The sequence below is a fragment of the Phyllobates terribilis genome, unplaced genomic scaffold, assembly GCF_046119375.1.
Source record: "Phyllobates terribilis strain yellow unplaced genomic scaffold, ASM4611937v1 Scaffold_4__5_contigs__length_816908805, whole genome shotgun sequence".
Lineage (NCBI taxonomy): Eukaryota > Metazoa > Chordata > Amphibia > Anura > Dendrobatidae > Phyllobates > Phyllobates terribilis.
Window position 1 is genome coordinate 682,233,423 of NW_027362764.1, and position 19,620 is coordinate 682,253,042.

The window sequence follows — 19,620 nt, forward strand, 5'->3', positions numbered from 1 at the left end:
GTCATCTGCTTCTCAGCATGAAGATTCTGTGTCTTGTGGGGTGGGCAGAGCAAGAGAGCCCCCCCTTTCTGTACCATGGGCTTTTATAGCTAGTCGTATGGACACCTGTTCTACATATGGTAGTGAACCAAAAATACACACACAAATAGCGCATGTCAACTAGACACGATGGCTGAGGCATAGAACTCAGAAAAATGATTATCGATTAACATTCCAAATGAATTTCCATAATTAGCCATTTAACATTTCCCCCTTTTTGAGAATAAAAGGACTTTAACTGAAATTTCTCAAAAGAAGATACATTCATCAATCATTTTTTCTTTCCTTCTTCCTTGGCAATATCATTAAATTTCCATAATAATAATAATAGTAATAATAGTATCAATATCGGATTATTGTTATATAATGATGTGAATTCATGTTATGGTAAGCCGTGACTAATATTCATTTAATATGTATATTTATACTTCCCTATATCTAAATTGAAGCAATCGCGGGTTCAATCGTCATCATCTGATGTCATCGGGTCGTCGTCTCGTCTTCTTCTTGGTTCTTTTATAACACAGTCTTTAGATGAAAACTAGTGTTGAGCCACCCCCGTAGTGTTCGAGTTCGGTTCGGTTCGTCGAACACCCGTGTGTTCGCCGAACTGTTCGTCGAACTGTTCGTCGAACACCTTCGAACACCGTTAAAACCAATGGCAGGCAAACAAAAACACATAGAAACACATAGAAAACACCTTCAAAGGTGTCCAAAAGCTGACAAACTGCTCAGAAGACACAACTAACACATGGAAAAGTGACAAGTACATATAGTCATGCGAAAAGAAAAGAGGTGGAGGAGTAAAAGGAGGGGGAGACACAGATATAGGCATGTCATGCCCTTCTAAAATCCAAAAAGTGAGAAGCCGAGACGTCCAGTCCGCTCCTGCCCGTGCCACCTCCGTGTCGCCGGGTTTGTGCCAGAGCCGCGGTGAACCCTGACGGCCAGCCCCCCTCTCCCAATACTGGTGCCTGTCCGCTGGTGGGTCGAGAGAGCCCCCCTGTGGTGGAGGCAGCTCTAAGCTTTTTAATTTAAATTGTCCCTCTAATTTGAATGAATACACTTTAAATCCATTTACAAGGATCTATTGGAGGGCAAGTCTCATGCCAGCAGCCGCGTAATTCCAGCTCCAGTAGCGTCCACTAAAGCTGCTGCAGTTAAAAAGCTTTTATAAGGATCGAGCTCGGCTGTCCACCGCAAGGCATCCTAGTGCCAGTCCCAGCCCCTATGCCTTGGGGTGCCTCCTGATGCTCTTCACTAAGTATCCCGTGGTCCCGAAGCATTTCCTTTGAAAAAATTAAGTGTCCAAACTACAGGTGGTGTAGCTTGCTTAACAGCCGGGATAATCCGCTGACTAGCAGACACTGCTACTAGGCACAAAGTATTTCCTGGGCTAGATGCAGTTAAAAATTTGTAAGTAGATACTCTCGTTGGATGCTGAGAAAGCATTCCATAGAGTCTCCTGGCACGCCATATATGATTCTCTTAAAAAGCTTGGGGTAGGGGTCTAGGGGACCCTTTTATAGCCAAAATCACGGCCCTGTATCACAATACGTCACCTAGGCTGAAGATAAATGGAACTGTAGCACCGAGGGCTCGGTTGCTACAGACGTATTGCACCTCACCCAGAGGTGTGATATCTCACTCTCAGATAAGGATGGAGTGTGGATCAGGACCCGACACCTGCATGCATTACACCACATTGCCGTGGGGCAGGGCGACCAATATGCCCCTGAGATGGGCACGACAGTCCCTGTCCCTGGCTGGAGTGGGGGGAGGGAACACTGAGGAAGGGGAACCCTGCAGTGCAGGAGCAGGGAGGAAGCAGTTCCTGGGTGCATTGAGAAGGGAGTATAAAAGGTGGGCACCATCTTAGTTCAGTGCAGAGAAGTCTGAGCAGAAGTGGCAGGGAGCAGGGGCTCTGCATGAGCTCTGCTCCGGAGGCGGGCCTAGTAACAGAGGCCCAGGCCTGCAAGAGGGAGAAGGAAGGAAGAGGAGCGGAGAAGGCTCCAGGAACGAGGAATGAAGGGATCCCAGGGGTGCGGACGGGCGAGTCGCCACCGCACGCCCGAATCCACCTGCGTGGAGGGGTCAGGCCAAAGGGGGAGACCGGTCCCCGAACTAGTGGAGGCAGGAAACGACCCTCAGCTAGAAACCGGAGGCTCTGACATTTTATGTGGCGCAGCCCCTTGCTCCACCCGCTAGGAAGGCACCACATAGGGTCAGGGAAACTGGCGCCAAGTTTACCAAGAGGAGGCCCGAGGCAGCCGGACAGAAGTGTTGGTAAGAAAGGCCAGACAAAGGACACACAAAAGGGGTCCTGTGAAGCGCTCCAAAGTTATCTGGGAGTTGTCTGAGCCCCTCACCTGGTGAGCACAGTACGACGTGGGCAGCCGTTACCTGCAGACGTGGTCTGGATAATAAGAACTGTGAGTAAAGGCCCTGAACTGCATCACTGACTCCGTGTCGTTACTGCTGCTGCCCTGCACCATCACCCCCATCCTCCGCATACACTGCCCTGAGGCTATACTCCTCCCGTGGGGAGTTATGCTATGCTCTGCTGCACCCACAACACCAGCCTTAGCGGTCTGCCCTGTAGCGGCGGTTCACTCTGACCGCAATCCACGGGTGGCGTAGTCGGACATTTAAACATCAAAACCACATAAATAGTTCCGCCACTGGTTTGACCGCCCTGAGCCACGGAACCGGATCGCCGCCACGAAGACTACAACCACCAGCATCCACCAAAAAGGGTCCGGCTCCGGGTGTCCCAAGGCCCAGGGGGTGCGTCAGAACATTTTCATCACCTTTCACAATCACCAATGGGACAAGGCAGGGATGTCCTCTGTCCCCTCTCTTATACATCCTAGTGACGGAGCACCTGCTCTCATCAATTCGCCATAACCCCAATATTAGGTGGATTGAGGTGGGAGGCACCGAGTACAAGTGCTCTCTATTTGCTGATGATGTCCTAGTATATATCACTCAATCACATATATCCATCCCTGCTGTTATGGCTGAAATAGATCACTTTGTTACATGGTAAAATTTTAAAATCAATGCAGCGAAGTCTGAGGCCCTCGATGTCTCCCTCCCTAAATCCATATAGGATTCCATCCAGTCCAACTTTCCCTTTGCCTGGCCCTCACAGGGTATCAAATACTTAGGAATTCCTATTCATAGAGACCTCTCCCATCTATGTTATCTTAATTTTGGGCCCTTTATTGAACAATTCCATACAGACCACGGTTGGCAAGTTAGAACTGTAAGATTCACTACGTGAACCACTGGTGTTTTGTGGAAAAGCACATGTACACCGCGTTCCAAATTATTATGCAAAAAGTGTTTAGGAGTGATAAGGGAAGAATTTGTTTGTTTGTCAGTTAAACTCATTGATGGTGATGTGTGTCAGGGCTCTTTATATCACTGTAAGCAATTGCAGACACCTGTGCTAATTAGTTTGGCAGGTGTGTCCAATGAAAGGCAAGACTACTTAAGAAGGCTCTCTCACATTATTAAGCAGCCTACATTTTCTGCCAAAATGGGAAATAAAAAGGATGTGTCGGCTGCTGAGAAGCAACAAATTGTGGAGTGTTTAGGTCAAGGCATGACTACAATCAACATTGTGCGATGATCAGGATGAAGTGTCTTGGCAATCAAGAAGTATGTAGCTGATTCACAGTACACACGTGTGCGTGCTGATAAGGGCAAATTGAGGACTCTTTCCTACAGGCAATTACGTCAGGTTGAAACAGCAGCGGCAAAAAAGCCTTGTCATAGCAGCAGACAAGTTTTTGAAGCTGCTTGTGCCTCCAACGTCCCCCGAACAACAAGATGCAGGGTCCTTCAGAGGTTTGCAGCTGTGCATATGCCATCCTGTCGACCTCCTCTATCCACTTCACACAAGCAGAAACGGCTCCAGTGGGCCAAACATTACATGAAGACTGATTTCAAAACTGTTTTGTTCACGGATGAGTGCCGTGCAGCGCTCGATGGTCCAGATGAATGGAGTGGAGGATGGCTGGTTGATGGACACCCCACGCAAACACGGCTACAGCGCCAACAAGGAGGAGGTGGAGTAATGTTTTGGGCTGGAATCATGGGGAGAGAGATTGTCGGCCCCTTTAGGATCCCTGAAGGCGCTAAAGATGAACTCCATAATGTATGTGGATTTTCTCAAACAGCACTTCCTGCCATGGTTCAAGAAGAAGAACCGTGTATTTCACAGCAAGATCATTTTTCTGCATGATAATGCACCATCTCATGCTGCACATAAAACATCTGCATCTCTGGCTGATATGGGCATAAAAGGGGACAAACTTATGGTGTGACCCCCATGCTCCCCTGACCTCTACCCCATTCAGAACCTTTGGAGCATCATTAAAAGGAGTGTCTATGATGGCGGGAGGCAGTTCACATCTAAGCAACAGCTCTGGGAGGGTATTCTGTCCTCATGCAAAACAATTGAAGCAGAAACCATCCAAAACCTGACAAATTCAATGGACGAGAGAGTTCAGAAGCTCCTTTCGAACAAGGGGTCCTATGTGAAAATGTAACATCACCTAGAATAAAGTTTTGAGTTGAAAACTGTTTGATTTCAGTTTCTAACAACCTGCTAATGCTTATAATTTCAAAAATGACCATTTTTTTGGTCTTTATTAAAATGAAAAGGTTGATCGAAAAGTTTGGGGGATCTAAGAGTGTGGCAACCCAGTAGTCATGATTACTTCGAATTCTGACAATATGAGGGTCATGCTGCAGGTAGTGCAGCAAGAAGGCACTTATGTGTCTTGCGCATCTCGGAGCCCCAAAATTATTTTCCGGGCTAGATGCAGCTAAAAATTATTTTTAATTTTAAATCTGGTGAAGCTTATTATAGATGGCCTAATAGGATCAGTGCTGCACACTGCTACAAAGCCCAAATTATTTTCCAGTCAAGATACAGATAAACATGATTAGTAATTTGAAAGCTTAAAACGGTTGGTAGGGTGATTTTAACCAATCATCAAGCTTTTACTCTCCCCAGGATGACACAGGGGTAGAAAAGTCGTTTCGGATCCATGATTTGTTCATCTTTATGAACGTGAGTCTGTCTACATTATCAGTGGAGAGCCGCGTGCACTTATCTGTCAGCACACCACCAGCAGCGCTGAACACACGTTCAGACAGAACGCTGGCTGCGGGGCATGACAAGATCTCCAAGGCGTAAGTGGCTAGCTCCGGCCATTTATCCAGATTGGAAGCCCAAAAAGAGCAAGGGTCCAGTGACACAGTCGTGGCTTCAATGTTTACTTGGAGATACTCCTGTACCATCGTCTCTAGGCGTTGACTATGTGTCAGACTTCTTGTCTCCTGTGGCCTTGCAAAGGATGGGCTAAAAAAGTGGTGAAATGATTCCGCAAAATTGATGTTACCAGCAGATACTGTGGTTCTATTACGGTTTGAGTGCTGAACACTTGACGGTCCCACGGTTGGCAAGTTGGAACTGTGAGATTCACTACGTGCACCACTGGTATTTTGTGGAAAAGCACATGTAAGATTCTGCAACAGTCTCTGCTGATACTCCTGCATGCGTGCATCCCTTTCTATGGCAGGAATAATTTCGGCAAATTTACTTTTGTACCGGGGATCTAACAGTGTGGCAACCCAGTAGTCAGGATTATTTCTAATTCTCACAATTCGAGGGTCATGTTGCAGGTAGTGCAGCAAGAAGGCACTCATGTGTGTTGCGCATCCAGGAGCACCAAGTCCCTGTTGTATTGGTGGCGAGGTAGCAATCATGCTTCCTTCCTCTGTCCTCTCCCCCTAACCTCGCACAACAGAAATGTGATCAAGGTCTCCCTCATCTGATGAGTCTTCCATCAGTTCGTCCTCCACTTCTTCCTGGGCTCCTGCACCTTCCTCACTAGTTTGGCTGCTACCATGCACCCTGGTAAAATCATCTCCCCCACCCTCACATGCCTGCCGCCTTGGTGCTGCCGACCGTCTGGACCTTGCAGATGTTAGCCCTTCCGCATACAACTCCTCCTCCTCTACTTCCTCCACCTCCTCTTGTGCCACCACCTGACTCCGAATTCTGTTTAACATGTGCTCCAGCATGTAAGTCACCGGAATAGTCATGCTGATAATGGCATCGTCAGCACTAAACATCTTCGTCGCCATTTCAAAACTGTGCAGAAGGGTGCATAGGTCCCTGATCTGAGACCACTCCTCCAGCGTGATTTGCCCCACCTCTGAATCTCGTTGGCCCAGGCTATACGTCAGAACGTATTGCACCAGGGCTTGTCGGTGCTGCCACAGTCGCTGCAACATGTGCAGAGTTGAATTCCACCGGGTAGGCACATCGCATTTTAGCCGGTGAAGTGGCAGGCCCAACGACTTCTGTAGAGATGTAAGTCGCTGAGCTGCGGGATGCGAACGGCGGAAGTGAGCACACAGCGACTGTGCCCTCTGCAGAAGGCCATCTAGTCTGGGATAGTGGGCTAAAAATTGCTGGACAACCAGGTTCAACACGTGAGCCATACAAGGCACGTGTGTGACATTGCCCCGGCGAAGGGCCGCACCCAGGTTTGCAGCATTGTCGCACACGGCCTTCCCTGGTTTCAGGTCCAGTGGAGACAACCATTCATGAAATTGGTTCTCCAGAGCTGACCACAACTCCTCAGCTGTGTGACTCACATTTCCCAGACATTTCAATGTAAAAACCGCCTGATGACGTTGAGCCCTACTGCCAGCATAGTAAGGAGGTGTGCAGGATCCCTTCTGCGCAGTTAGAAAGCTTGTGGCATGACCAGACAGGCTTTGGGTGCAGGTGGAAGACCGAGAGGAGGTTGAGGAGGCAGAAGCAGTGGAGGAAAAATGACATAAAGAGGATTGACGCACAACTCGTGGGGACGGCAAGACTTGGACAGCAGCCCCTTGTCCTGCTGTCACCATAGTTACCCAGTGCCCAGTCAGCGACATGTAACGCCCCTGTCCATGCCTACTCGTCCAAGTGTCTGTGGTGAAATGCACCCTGTCACACACAGAGTTTCTCAAAGAAGCGGTGATGTTGTGTGCGACATGCTGGTGGAGCGCAGGCACACCTTTCTTTGAGAAGTAGTGCCGACTGGGCATCTGGTACTGGGGCACTGCGACGGACATAAGGTCTCGAAAATCCTCTGTGTCCACCAGGCGGAAAGGCAGCATTTCTGTAGCCAAGAGCTTGCAGATGGTGAAATTCAACCTCTTAGCTTTCTCATGGCTAGGAGGAAATGGTCTTTTACTTGTCCACATCTGAGGGACCGAGGGCTGGCTATTGTGCTTAGACGGGGTTGATAAGGGTGTCCCCGGCAAACTGCCGGTCTGTGAGGAAGATGCAGGCGGACATGTTAGATTGCCTTGATCCAAAGGTGGTGCTATCGATGTCGGACAGCGCTCAAGACCAGCTGGTGTTACCACCTCCAAAGAAAATGATGACCTGCCAATCACGCTGGCTGTTGCGGGTAAAGAGGTGGCAGGTCTGCGCCCCAAAACAGGTGTGACTGCTGTCCCCCCAGTCACAGAGGATGAAGAGGCCGCGGATGCACAAGATATGGCAGACGGTGGTTGGCCCGGCCGGCTAGACCGCATTGTAGCACACTGAGCTTCCCACTGCAACTTATGCTTCATGTCCATGTGCCGGTTCATGCATGAAGTACTCAAACTATGTATTTTTTGGCCTCTACTTAGCTTTTGCTGACAAATGTTACAGATAACACGAGTTGGGTCATCTTTATCGATCTGAAAAAATGCCCAGGCTATGCAAGGCTTAGCACCCATGCGACCTGAAGAGCCACCACGACTTGTGGTGAGAGGCAGAGTTGTGTTTGAGGATGCAGTTGTTGACATGCTTCCAGTACTACGTCTCTGTCCAGGAAGGCGCAACCTGACCTCGTCGTCACTAGCATCTTCCTCCACCTCCTCTGCTGACCTCATCTCTTGGCTGACTGTGGGTTGACAGTAAGTGGGATCTCCGACCTCATCATCATCACCCTGTGCGTTATCACACCCGTCGTCCTCAGAGCCAACCTGTTCCTGCCCTGACAAAAAACTAAAGTTGTCGCTCCAATCAGGTATTTGAGTCTTATCATCGTCTTCCTCATTGTCTCCACCAACAGGAGTTACAGTTTGGGAATGAGGGTCTACATTATGGTCAGAACCTTCTGCGTCTGGTCCTGGATCCGACTCATAAAGATTCTGGGCATCAGTGCAGATCATTTCCTCGTCTGGATTCACAGAAGCGCTGGAGTCGACCTCTGATTCCCAGGCTATAGTATGAGTAAACAGCTCTGCAGACTCAACCATCTGTTCTACCTCATACTCAGACGGGCAGCTGGAGATTTGGGAGCTGTGAGGAAGCAAGTGCGATTTGGGTGACACCTTTGAGGACTGGAGTATTTGTGATGTTGAAGTTGATGTGGAGGAGAGCCCACTTAAAGGAGCACTTGATATCCGTTGAAGCACCTGCTGTTTTTGTGCTTCATCTGGAATTTGTAGCGATTGGCGTGGCCGTAAGAAAGGGATCTTATCACATTGTCCGCTAAAAGAAGTAGACATTTTAGTTTGGCTGGAAGATGGTCTTTCTTCTGCACCTACCCCACGGACACAACCTTTTTTCCCCTTCCCAACAGGCCTATTCCCCTTTCCACCAGCAGCAGGCCTTTTTCCACTCATTTTGGTGGTTAACTAATTCACAACTCTGGAGTTGTTTGCACAAAAAAACAATGGATGGTAACCGAGCAGAGCTGAGTGGCCAAACTGTGGTATTAGGCCAAAACTATTGGCTGGGTTAGATGCAGAAAAAAATTATTTTTAATTTGCAACCTGATGGAGGTCAGTATAGATGGACTAATAGACCAAGTCCCACACACCACTAGAAGCCCAAATATTTTTTCAGAGCTAGATGCAGAAATTTTTTTTATTCAATTTGCAACCTGATGGAGGTCAGTATAGATGGACTAATAGACCAAGTCCCACACACTGCTAGAAGCCCAAAATATTTTTTCATAGCTAGATGCAGAAAAAAATTATTTTTAATTTGCAACCTGATGGAGGTCAGTATAGATGGACTAATAGACCAAGTCCCACACACTGCTAGAAGCCCAAATATTTTTTCAGAGCTAGATGCAGAAAAAAATTATTTTTAATTTGCAACCTGATGGAGGTCAGTATAGATGGACTAATAGACCAAGTCCCATACACCGCTAGAAGCCCAAATATTTTTTCAGAGCTAGATGCAGAAAAAAATTATATTCAATTTGCAACCTGCTGGACGTCAGTATAGAAGGACTAATAGAACAAGTCCCACACACTGCTAGAAGCCCAAATATTTTTTCAGAGCTAAATGAAGAAAAAAATTATTTTTAATTTGCAACCTGATGGAGGTCAGTATAGATGGACTAATAGACCAAGTCCCACACACTGCTAGAAGCCCAAATATTTTTTCAGAGCTAGATGCAGAAAAAAATTATTTTTAATTTGCAACCTGATGGAGGTCAGTATAGATGGACTAATAGACCAAGTCCCACACACCGCTAGAAGCCCAAATATTTTTTCAGAGCTAGATGCAGAAATTTTTTTTATTCAATTTGCAACCTGATAGAGGTCAGTATAGATGGACTAATAGACCAAGTCCCACACACTGCTAGAAGCCCAAATATTTTTTCAGAGCTAGATGCAGAAAAAAATTATTTTTAATTTGCAACCTGATGGAGGTCAGTATAGATGGACTAATAGAACAAGTCCCACACGCTGCTAGAAGCCCAAATATTTTTTCAGAGATAAATGAAGAAAAAATTATTTTTAATTTGCAACCTGATGGAGGTCAGTATAGATGGACTAATAGACCAAGTCCCACACACTGCTAGAAGCCCAAATATTTTTTCAGAGCTAGATGCAGAAAAAAATTATTTTTAATTTGCAACCTGATGGAGGTCAGTATAGATGGACTAATAGACCAAGTCCCACACACCGCTAGAAGCCCAAATATTTTTTCAGAGCTAGATGCAGAAAAAAATTATATTCAATTTGCAACCTGCTGGAGGTCAGTATAGAAGGACTAATAGAACAAGTCCCACACACTGCTAGAAGCCCAAATATTTTTTCAGAGCTAAATGAAGAAAAAAATTATTTTTAATTTGCAACCTGATGGAGGTCAGTATAGATGGACTAATAGACCAAGTCCCACACACTGCTAGAAGCCCAAATATTTTTTCAGAGCTAGATGCAGAAAAAAATTATATTCAGTTTGCAACCTGATGGAGGTCAGTATAGATGGACTAATAGAATGATGCTATGCCCAAAAGATTTTACTTCACTAGGTGCAGTAAAAAAATTGGTATTCTATACACAGGTGGTATATCTTGCAACACAGATAGGCTACTCCACTGACTAACACACTCTGCAATAGGCCAAAAAGGATTAGCTTTGCTAGATTCAGCCAAATGCTGTGAAAAAAACTTGCACAGCACTGGCACAGACCTGCCTGGCAAAAACTGATAGGAACTGATGTAACCTAGTCCTGAAAAGGACTCCAATTACAATTAGTCTTTACTCCCACAATCTATCTATTTAAGAGCACAGACCTGCCTGATAAAAGTCGTAGGAAATGCTGTAACCTAGTCCTTAAAAGGACTGCAATCACAACTATTCCCTACTCCCAAGCTATCTGCATATTTGTGCGAAAATTGGCTTGAATTTAACAAGGTATAGCGCACACAGCAACAGCGGTGCCGTCTAACACGCAGCTGCAGCAGTGAGAAAATGGTGGCGACGGGGAAAATGGCTTGGTCTTATAGGGCAAGGACATGTGACATACACTGCCAATCACACATGCCCTTGCTTGTGTGAAAAAAAGCACTTCGCTCCGTGTGTGCGCTGCTGATAGGCTGACAGATTGCACCTCCCCACTGCAAATGCGGGAAAGAGAAAAAAAAATGGAGATCTTCATTGTTCCTGCAGAGATCCATCCCCTGCCCCTCCCCCCTCCCCGCTGTACACTCAAACTGCGTATTAACATTAATTTTCATCATTACTGAGAAAAAATCCAGTTATGATTTTGGTGCATGAACAGTTATCGAACATAACCTCGAACAGCCGAATTTTTCTCAAATTGTTCGTGTTCGCCGACCGGCTCGAACACCGCCCAAAACAGCTCGAATTTGAGATTGGCGAACAGTTCGAGTAGAACAACGCTCATCTCTAATGAAAACTCCTTTGAAATAAATTACAGCATGTAGATATTGTACAGTCCATAATTGTGCTCATTATTGTTCAGTCCATAAACTGTACTCTTTATTAGAAAGATCATGTGTGTCAGTTGATAAGAAAACAAAGTCCATGGATGAAATGTAGCTTTAATATCTGTGCAGTGTCACCTGGACTTACGTTGGATCGTCTTTGGAATCTTCCGTGTGTCCGCACTGGTCTGGTGTCACTTTTGGAACAGATGTGACATCTTTGGTCAGTAAAGCAAGGGTTAACTTGACACTTTCCTGCTTTATATAGCACCATAACCAGTACTCAGTCCTTTATATACAGGACACATATGCCAGGTATTACCTGTTCACCAGCTTTCATTGAAGCGTTGCAGGTGATAAGAAACCACTGGAACGTGATGAAACTTGAACACAACACAGTACATATAGGATCATCGTCCTCTGCCGTACTGGTGATCAGTGGTGTGAATTGTATTGTATGTAATGGACACAGTCTATTATAACACTCAGCATTCACACCTGTTACCTTCTGAGACGTCCGGATATCAGTTGCTTCTTCTTGTAACTTTTGAGAATCTCTTTGATTTATAAAAATTAAGAGTCTTTATTAAGATAGAATTCATAATTGCGATGTCTTGATTGAAGTCTTCATTCCCTAATCTGATACCAAATCTGGCAGTTTTTCCTAACCTATAATATCACAGCGTACCATAGCAATCAGTAATATCCATCTAATTATTATCAAAATATTAAAATAAATTATGTTTCGAATAATAAACAATAATAGATAATAATTCATTATCAATCAAGTTCTCCACATGATAGAACATTTTTATGTCATAGGTGTAATTACCTTTTCCAACCCATAGGTGTCAGTGTATTTTGAAAAAACAAGTTTTTATATCTTTATTAAACCAATAATATCAAAGAATGTATACTCCTGAACCAAAATGAATAAATATATGAATGTATGAATGAATGAATGAATGAATGAATGAATAAATGAATGAATGAATTGTTGTGTTTACTCAGAAAATGTAAACATATTTTTCCTTAGCAATATATAATTAATGAAGCAATACTCTAGTATTAGACATTACTTTATTAAATATTAATGTGTTTTCTCAATTGAGATATTGAACTCAAATAAAATCAAATGAGAATTAAAAAATGAAAAAATAGAAAAATAAGAAGTATAAAGTAAGAATAAAATTTTAAAAATGAAAAATAAAATTAAGAGTAAAAATAAGAAAAAAAATAAAAATAAAGCCTTTAAATTTTAATAACAAATGCAGAGTAATTATATTCTCCATAAAAAATACCCTTATATCTCCATTATTTGGATGATTTCATATTTGTTATAACCTTGTACCACCAAAAAATATTAAATTATGCAACTTTGCATGTAATACCCTTCTTAATTATACCATAGTACCTTATTATTATTTCTTCTTTATTAAAATGTGTGGAAAATAAGTATTGATCAAAAGTGATTATGTAATCAGGATCAAAAACACATTTTCCCCCTTAATACCAAAAATATTATTTTATAAAATTTATGTATATATCAGAACCAAATTAAAAATAATTATTCTTCTAGAAATATTGTGCATAGATTTCATATCGATGAGTAGCATAGATTTGACTAAAGAGAGGTGTGTACCTATTTAGGTAACCATTAAAAATAATATTATAGTTATTCAAGAATATTATCATGTGGAAAATTATTCTAAATATAAATTTGCTTTGTAAACCATTTTGATGTGTGGTTGCCCTTATCCACTATTAGTTAAATCAAGAAATAATAATTATTAAAGAAATATAGAAATATATATATGTAGATAATACCTAATTATGTATTATAATTTCCTCAGAATTAAATATATTTTTGTACCTTCACATAAAGAAACATTTTTTTTTTTTCAAACATACAAACATACGAGGCCTCTGTCACATCAATCACACTTAGCAGCTGCTGATTTACTCATCTGTCACCTTCACTCTGACATTCACAGATCTGTTCAACTCAAACATTCCACATATGAAGTTTTAGATATATATATATATATTTAACCCAAAATTGTTGTATCCCAATTTATTAATGCGCATTGCCATATCAATTGAATATCTTTATATTTCTTTGAATATTCCCCAAGTACATATTATATAATATGAGAGTAAGTCACTGGAATTTCAGACACTTGAAAAAACTCTTGTCTTAGATTCTTTTTTCACTGGCTGCCCGGTCTTAAGTTACATCAGTTGAAAATAGAATGAATGGGATCCTATACTATTAGCTCAAAGTTCAAAGGCCGCAGCTGTCACACGTCATGCTGTAAAGCTACTTTAATTTGCACGAACACTTCATGCACAGAAAATATTAGCAACACAAAAGAATTAATAAGTATTACATATATATTATAGTTCAACTAGATATATTGTTATTATTTTAAAATGTTATACACATAAAATCATGCAATTTTTTCACTTCCTGTGTGAATAAAGAAATAAATCCATTTTAGAGTTCTTTGATCAAATCCTGCTTTGGAATGAAAACTCTAAGGAAATATAAGAAAATAAAATTAAATATCAAATTCATACAGAAACAGAATTATTTAAATATCTTATACATATATTGGTTGGTTCTAATGTAATTCAAATTATTGCTACTTAAATTTATATATATGAAGTTCTAATTTATTAATTAATATATATATATATATCTTATAAACGTATATATAAATACAATTATACGCAATCTCTACTTAGACAAGTGTATATATATATATATATATATATATATATATGAACTATTAGAAACTATGTAACTACAATTTTACTGTATGAGATTATAAATAAATATTGAGACATTGTGTTACATTTTGATACAACATTATAATTACAGTTTTTCCTTAGCCACTCCCTAAACCAAATCTTCTGTCTCTCTCAAATATCTCCAGGAACGCCCTATTTAGGAAAGACATTTTTCTATCCTTCAAAACCTCAGAGAACTGCCTGTTCTTCTGTCCACATTCCATGACGTCACAGTGAGTTGGTCGTCTCACCTGTCTCTGTCCATCAGTTTCAGCCATTTTCCTTTTTAGAGAATCACAGTTCTGACTGAGAATTAACTCATTCTGTGGAGAGATGGATCTTTGCACTGGCTGATATGGCTTATAACATATATGAAATCTTCTGCGTATTTGATAGAGTTCACTATGGGAATGACTCAGTCTAGGAGAGTTTGATATTGGCTTTTGGTAAGATTTTACCTTTCCTGGTTTTATAAATTTAGCTTGATTTATTTTCTTTTCACGATTCTCATGTTTTCTAACAAAATCCAGCATCTGCGCACATTCAAATAATGAATTTTTTGTGATGCCATAACTTGGGAAACTGAATTTAGGAATTTGAATTTTTGTACAAAAGTTGTTATCATATGTTGTACTTTTCCATTTTTGATGAGAGCTTTGTACAACCGTTCAAATATGGACATGAATGTATATGTACATTCCTTCCTACCAATCCTTAGTTTCTGCAGATCTTCTATGTTGGGAAAATCCTTTGTGACACAATAAATCAAATATCTTAATCTGTCCGAATCATTTTCCCATCCATTAGGAGAGTCATTTTCACAGGGCATTAAATGTAAACGTCTGGACAATGTCACAGGAATCCATATTTTAAATAATTGATTCCTCTCCTCATTGGATAAATCAAACTTATCAGAGAAGCTCTCAAATGTCTCTGAATTTCTACAGGCATGGATTTTGACATCATATTTTGGCATGATTTTGTATAATTTCAGCAAATTTTTCCTCATTTTAATTTGGAGTTGAGCCTGGGTAATTCCAGAATTCTCTGATATTTTTAGTGGCTCTTGTATGTCCGTTCCTCCTACGTCACTCACGTCTCCTCCCACATCACCTAGTATGTCGGTTTCTCGTATGTCAGTCATGTCTCCTCCCATGTCAGGTTTCTGTATGTCCGTCTCTTGGTCAGACCCAAGGTCACCTTCAGTTACAGACACGTGTCTTACTTCTTGTTCATTTTCCACATTACAGTCAGAATCAGTATCACCGTCTGACACTTCTACACTATTTTCCTGCTTAGAAATCTCTAACACAAGACTATGAAAAAAATCTACCAAATGTAGAATATTTCTCAATTTCTGTTTGTGTCTATTTACCAATTTAGAAGTTAACTGTAAATTCTGCAATTCACATTCTTTGTATAAACTGAGCCACAAAACTTCTATGTCATCTCCTACATTACCTTTGAAATTAATATTACTTTGTTAGCAAAAGAAGAAATTATATCCATATTTTGCTTACCTTAAGATTCCTTGGCTTCTCTTTATCAGCACGTCCTGTCTTCAGTTCGTCTGATTCTTTTCCTGTGTGATTCTGTTCCTTGTTAGTACCTCTGCTTCCTGTCTTTCCTCAGTCTGTAGGTCCTTTCTGCTTCTCGTGACAAACTAGTGAATTTACTGACACGTGAACAACAGCTGTTCAGATCGTAAGGACTCCCCCCTTGTTCACGGAAGAAATTCACTTACTTAATTTAAAAAAACAAAAAAACAGGACTGGCTGGCTCACCATTGTAAAATAATACTCTTCCTGTATTATTTTTTTCTACTGAGGACTTCTCAAAGTATCAATATCACGATATTCTTATAAAAAAATGTATCTATTTATTCTTGGATTGTCCATTAAAAAGAATCAGATTGCAGCAGGTACATACAATAATTAGTTATAAAGTAATTGTCCATTTGTCCATAATTAGCTTAATTGTTGAGATTCACCCATCTTTCCTTGGATCCTGGCTGGTAAATCATGTCTTTGTCCAGCATGTGTCCAGGCCTACTTGTCATCTGCTTCTCAGCATGAAGATTCTGTGTCTTGTGGGGTGGGCAGAGCAAGAGAGCCCCCCCTTTCTGTACCATGGGCTTTTATAGCCAGTCGTATGGACACCTGTTCTACATATGGTAGTGAACCAAAAATACACACACAAATAGCGCATGTCAACTAGACACGATGGCTGAGGCATAGAACTCAAAAAAATGATTATCGATTAACATTCTAAATGAATTTCCATAATTAACCATTTAACAGAGACCGCCTGGGAATGCCAGGTGCTGTAGGCTTTTTCTTTTTCCTTCCTTCCACCAGCAGGGGGCACTCTCTTCTATGCCTTTTTTCCATTCCCTTTCACAAGTGCACACATTCATTCTCTTTTCTTTTTTTCATTTGCTTTCACTCTTGCGCTATTTCATCTCTGCAAAATACCAGCATCCTTCTGATCACCGTGGGCCTCCAGCATTGTTGCTTCTTTACTTTTAATACTAGGCTCCTTTTCACCAGGACCAGCGTCTTACGCGTGGCTGGAGGCAACCACCGGTAACCCCAAGCAGAAGACCTTTGCAGGCAACACGACCCTCAACCCTGAAGATCAGCTCAAAGTCACTGGCAACCATCTCACCCTCTTCCTTCATTCACCCCTGGATGTCTTGCTCCGCCCCCAAGTTACGGGTCCAGCTTGCTCTTTCTGTCACATTACCACGATGAAGGGTTTAGCCTGCAGGAGACCCTGCGCCGAGCCATTTTTGAAGACACCTGATGCAGCGGGTGAATCACTGCTAAATAAACCACACCTGTAGGGACGGCACAGCCTTGCATGGACCCTTCGGAGCCCGCCCTGTCACGGCCAGATTGCTCGCCACCAAGCGATTCTGAGAAAGGCTGGCCGGGCGATCGATCGAGCAGCGTCTACTGGCCATAACACCTTGGATACGCCCGATCTCGTCTGATCTCGGAAGCAAAGCAGGGCTTGGCTCAGACAGTATTTGAATGGGGGACCACCTGGGAACACCGGGTGCTGTAGACCATTTTGATGACGTTTTGCCCTACTGCCCAGCTCGGCTAGCATGGAACGGCGCCTTGCCGGACACCTACCTTAAGTAACTTAGATGATGGAAGCCCCAAGGCCTCTGAGCCAGTTGGCAGCTAAGTACGCTACCCCGCCGCCCTTCACGCAGGCCTGACACCGAGCTCCTTACCACGGCTAGGAGTGCTTATTGACTCCGCAGCTCGCCGTGTGGAAATGATGGCGTTAAAAGCACCCGGGGCCGTGAAGGGGCCAGACTTTCAGCAGGTGCCCAGGGAAGGTTTTGGATGCCGGCCGCCTAGCGAGGGCCAGCAGAAGTAATATGTTTCTCTGCAAAGAAGCTGGTGTAAACAAGCCAGACAGCTGACAAAGAGCTAACCTCAGTGCAAGGAAGGCAAGGAAGGTGCGGAAGGAATTGGGGAGGGGGAGGTGATTCCTGCTAGGGCCCTGAAATCATAAAACAGGCAGGAGAGTCTGACGCATGGTGACGGAGAGGTTGTAGGGGCAGATAGGGGGTGTTGTCACGTGCGAGCACGTGTGCATGCTGGCTTGTGTTTGAGAGTGCGCTTCCTAGGTGTGGCGCGCTGCAGACAGTCAAAGGGATTGTTCCCTTTCATTAAAAGTTAATCCCTGGCTGCAGGCTATAAGAAAGCAACTAACCGCGCTCTGCTCACCCTACCCGGGTCTACCGGTGAGTCTCGCCTCAGCTCCCGGCCTGTGGCATTGGCCGTGAAGCTGACGTTCCGTCGACAGCGCTGCAGCCGATCAGTGAGCTCAGCGGCTCTGAGTGGGGCCTTCTGTCTACAAGACCTTTTAAGGAAGCCAGCAAAAAAATTGAAGAGAAGGGAAAGCACAAAAGGACCTGGTCTTGCTGAACACTGGAAAGGGCATCCGGCAGCCAGACTTTAAAGTAGAAAAGCAGCAAGTGAGAGGCCTGTCTCTGCTGACGGCCACACCACCCTGAACACGCCTGATCTCATCTAATCTCCGAAGCGTAAGCAGTATCAGGCCTGGATAGTACTTGGATGGGAGACCACCTGGGATTACCAGGTGCTGTAGGCTTTTGCTTTTTCTTTCCTTCCACCAGCAGGGGGCACTATCTTCTATGCCTTTTTTCCATTCCCTTTCACAAGTGCACACATTCATTCTCTTTTCTTTTTTTCATTTGCTTTCTCTCTTGCGCTATTTCATCTCTGCAAAATACCACCATCCTTCTGATCACCGTGGGCCTCCAGCATTGTTGCTTCTTTACTTTTAATACTAGGCTCCTTTTCACCAGGACCAGCGTCTCCCGTGTGGCTGGAGGCAACCACCGGTAACCCCAAGCAGAAGACCTTTGCAGGCAACACGACCCTCCCCCCTGAAGAGCAGCTCAAAGTTACTGGCAACCATCTCACCCTCTTCCTTCATTCACCCCTGGACGTCTCGCTCCGCCCCCAAGTTACGGGTCCAGCTTGCTCTTTCTGTAACATTACCGCGATGAAGGGTTTAGCCTGCAGGAGACCCTGCGCCGAGACATTTTTGAAGACACCTGATGCGGCGGGTGAATCACTGCTAAACAAACCACACCTGTAGGGACGGCACAGCCTTTGCATGGACCCTTCGGAGCCCGCCCCATCACGGCCAGATTGCTCGCCACCAAGCGATCCTGAGAAAGGCTGGCCGGGCGATGGATCGAGCAGCGTCTACTGGCCATACCACCTTGGATACGCCTGATCTCGTCTGATCTCGGAAGCAAAGCAGGGCTGGGCTCCGACAGTACTTGGATGGGATACGTCCTGGGAGCACCGGGTGCTGTAGACCATTTTGATGACGTTTTGCCCTACTGCCCAGCTCGGCTAGCATGGAACGGCGCCTTGCCGGACACCGACCTTAAGTAACTTAGATGATGGAAGCCCCAAGGCCTCTGAGCCAGTTGGCAGCTAAGTACGCTACCCCGCCGCCTTCACGCAGGCCTGACACCGAGCTCCTTGCCACGGCTAGGAGTGCTTATTGACTCCGCAGCTCGCCGTGTGGAAATGATGGTGTTAAAAGCACCCGGGGCCATGAAGGGGCCAGGCCTTCAGCAGGTGCCCAGGGAAGGTTTTGGATGCCGGCTGCCTAGCGAGGGCCAGCAGAAGTAACATGTTTCTCTGCAAAGAAGCTTGTGTAACCAAGCGAGACGGCTGCCAAAGAGCTAACCTCAGTGCAAGGAAGGAAAGGAAGGTGCGGAAGGAATTGGGGAGGGAGTGGGGTGATTCCTGCTAGGGCCCTAAAATCATAAAACAGGCAGGAGAGTCTGACGCATGGTGACGGAGAGGTTGTAGGGGCAGATAGGGGGTGTTGTCACGTGCAAGCACGTGTGCATGCTGGCTTGTGTGTGAGAGTGCGCTTCCTAGGTGTGGCGCGCTGCAGACAGTCAAAGGGATTGTTACCTTTCATTAAAAGTTAATCCCCGGCTGAAGCCTATTAGAAA

The 19,620-nt window shown here is 43.9% G+C and overlaps 3 pseudogenes; all 3 read left to right on the plus strand.

The window, feature by feature from the left end:
• The first annotated feature begins 17,045 nt into the window (after nt 1-17,045).
• LOC141269994 (5S ribosomal RNA) lies at nt 17,046-17,165 on the plus strand (annotated as a pseudogene).
• Nucleotides 17,166-18,107: 942 nt separating this feature from the next.
• Nucleotides 18,108-18,227, plus strand: LOC141270340 (5S ribosomal RNA; annotated as a pseudogene).
• A 621-nt stretch (nt 18,228-18,848) lies between these two features.
• LOC141269755 (5S ribosomal RNA) lies at nt 18,849-18,968 on the plus strand (annotated as a pseudogene).
• Nucleotides 18,969-19,620: the final 652 nt, after the last annotated feature.